Below are 3,327 nucleotides of genomic sequence, written 5' to 3'. Positions count from 1 at the left end.
CAGAGCTCGTGTCTCTAGCTGCACATATGTAGCAGAAGATGGCCTAGTCGGCCATCATTGGGAAGAGAGGCCCCTTGGTCTTGCAAACTTTATATGCCCCAGTACAGGGGAATGCCAGGGCCAAGAAGTGGGAGTGGGTGGGTAGGGGAGCAGGGGCACGGGGGAGGGTATAGGGAACTTTCAGGACAGCATTTGAAATGTAAATAAAGAAAATATCTAATAAAAAATTAAAAAAAATAATGGGAGTCCTGGCACATTCAATGGATATTTCTATTCCTTAGTCCTTGGCCTTAGGTCCAGCCTGGAGCAGTACCTGCCTAACACACAGTCCCTGGTTCTCTCACCTACAATTTCAGAGCTATTCTTCTCCTAGTTTGCTCTCCTTAGGAGATAAACACCATGGATCTAAAATATAAAGATGCTCTTTGGGGGGCTACTTAGTCATCCTCCACTCTCTTACAGTGTTCATTCTCTTGCCTGCCAAGGAGCAAGTGTTGATTTACATACACGAATGCATGTATGTATACAGTCAGCCCCCTGTATCTGCAGGTTTCCATCCACAGCTTCAACTAATCTCAGATTGAAAATATATTCTAAATTGCATCTGTACTGAAAATGTATGCTTTTTCTTTCTTTGCCATTAGTTCTTGAACAATCCTGTACAACTGCTTTCATAGCATTTATACTATGTTAGGTAGTACTGATACTCTAGAGATTAAGCTTATAAGAGGAGGGCTAGGGATGTAGCTCAATTGGCAGTGCGTTCCTTGCATGCAGGAAGCCCTAGGTTAAATCCCCAGCACCTCATAAACTAGGTGTGGTCACAGATTCTTGTAGCAGTAGCACTTAGAAGAGTTCAAAGTCACCCTCAGCTATATAGTTAGTTAGAGGCCAGCCTGGGCTTATAAAACCCTGACTCAAAAAAAAAAAAAAAGCAAACCAAAGCAAAGAAGACCATTTGCTTAAGTGTCCATGTGGTGGAGTCTTAGAGCCAATCAATACAGAAAGAAATATGGATAGGATGTACAGTGCCAAGAAGTGGGTGTGGGTGGGTAGGAGAGCAGGGGGGGGAGGGTATAGGGGACTTTCAGGATAGCATTTGAAATGTAACTGAAGTAAATACCTAATAAAAAAAATGGAAAAAAAAACTACTAGTTTTTTTTTTTTTTAGGATACAGATATTGTTCATTACACATTATGTGTAGTTTTGCAATCCCAAATTCTTGTATAATAGATAAAATAATGGCATAAATTTGTATTGTAATATAAAGTAGAAAATCAAAATCTAAAAAAAAAACAAAGAAAAAGAAAAAGAAATATGGGTGTACATAGCTGTGAAGAAGGGGTTAACTTTTGACTCATAGTTTGAAGGTGCAGTTCCTTATGACAGGACATCACAGCAGCAGAATTGTGAAGCAGCTGTTCTCATTGCATATGCAGTCAGGAAGCAAAGAAATGAAGGCTGCTACTCCCTCACTTTCTCCTTTTTACTCTGGGACCCCACTGCAGGGAATGAATGTTGCTCACAATCATGGTGGGTCTTCCCACCTCAGTTAACCCTCCCTGGATGTGTCCTCAAACACACCCACAGATTTCTATCTGATGATTAAAGGTGTGGTAGCATACGCCTTTAATCTGGGCTACACCTTCTGCTGGAGACCTAAATAAGGACATTGGAAGGAGGAAGACTCTCTCCCTCTCCTTCACCTGCTTTGTGGGACTAAGCAACTACTAGATCCTTGAACTCCCATTCACAGCTGCTGCTGACCATTGTTGGGAGTTGGACTGCAGACTGTAAGTCATCAACAAATTCCCTTACTATATAGAGACTACCCATAAGTTCTGTGACTCTAGAGAACCCTGAGTAATACTCCTTCATATGCACACCCAGAAGACCATCTCCCAGATGATTCTAGATCTTATCAAGGAGCCAATTTACACTATCTACAACAGCAAGTTTAATAATCCTGATTTATTCAGTTATCTGTTGTTATTGTGTCAGCTGTTGTTTTGAGACAGGGTTTCTATGTGTAGGCCAGGTTGTCCCAGAACTTACTCTGTAGACCAGGCTGGCCTTAAACTCAGAGATTCACTTGCCTCTGCCTCCCAAGTGTTGGGATTAAAGGTGTGTGTCGCCATGCCTAGCCTATTCTGCTGTTTTTTAGACAAAGTCTCTAGCCCAAGATGCCCTCAGACTCACTAAATTGTTGAGTATGACCATGAACTTGCTGAGTACTGAGATTACAGATGGGGGCTACCACAGGCAGTTTTATTTGTTGCTGAGGATGGAATCATGGGCCTTGTGCATGCTAGGCAAGCATTCCAAGATTTGAAGCACACAGCAGTCATGTTCAACCACTTCCTAAAAGTGGACTTCTAGCCTCCAATGATTTACAGAACTGATGATCACAGGGTGGCATCTGTATGATCATACTGTAGAAATATGCAATTCTTAAAGACTTCTAGGGAAACTATTTATTCCACTCAACAAAGACCGGCTCTCTCTTCCATCTGCACTGTTCTAATTAATCCACCAAACCAGATGCAAAATCTGTTGTAAGGGATAATCAGATATTCTGATTATCAAGATGCTCTAGAGACAGAGCCAATAGGATATGCATATAGATATATGGGAGAGGATTTATTAGGGAAATTGGTTCACACAATTATAGTGGCTGAGAAGTCACATAGTAAGTTGCTTGTAGGCTGAAGAGACCCCAGATTGTAAGGAGCATTAGTCCATCTAAGTCTGAACACCTCAAAACCATGAAAACTGATGACATAACAAGGAATTTGAGGCCAGAAGCCTAACAATCAGAAGAAACGGTAGTTAATGCTAAGTTCTAGCATCCAAAAGACTAGAAAGCCTAACGTTCTGATGGCCAAGACAGGAGATGAGTGTATCCCAGGTTTCAGAAAGAGAGATGCCAACTCATCTTCTGTAGATGTACCCTCCAGAGCCCCATATTTGTTATTTCTCTCATGGTATGATAAACTACCATGGCAAAAAACAATGTAAGAGAGAAAGAGTTTGAGGGTACAGCCCAACTATAGCAAGGATGGCATGGCAGCAGGAACACTGAGCATCTGGTCCATTGTATCCAGCCATGGTCAAGAAGCAGAGAGTGATGGACACTAGCATTCAGATTACTTTCTCTTTTTCGGTCCAGGACTCCAGCCCACGGAATGATGCTATCCACAATTAAGGTAGGTCTTCCCACCTCAATTAACCTAATCTAGATAGTCCCTCATAGGCTTGTCTGGAGGCTCACCTAATCTAGAAAACCTTGTTCAGAGGTCTCTCTCCTATGTGAATATAGAGCTCAC

Source organism: Mus pahari, chromosome X (genome assembly GCF_900095145.1).
Source record: "Mus pahari chromosome X, PAHARI_EIJ_v1.1, whole genome shotgun sequence".
In the NCBI taxonomy this organism is placed as follows: domain Eukaryota; kingdom Metazoa; phylum Chordata; class Mammalia; order Rodentia; family Muridae; genus Mus; species Mus pahari.
Note: the sequence above shows the minus strand (reverse complement) of the source record.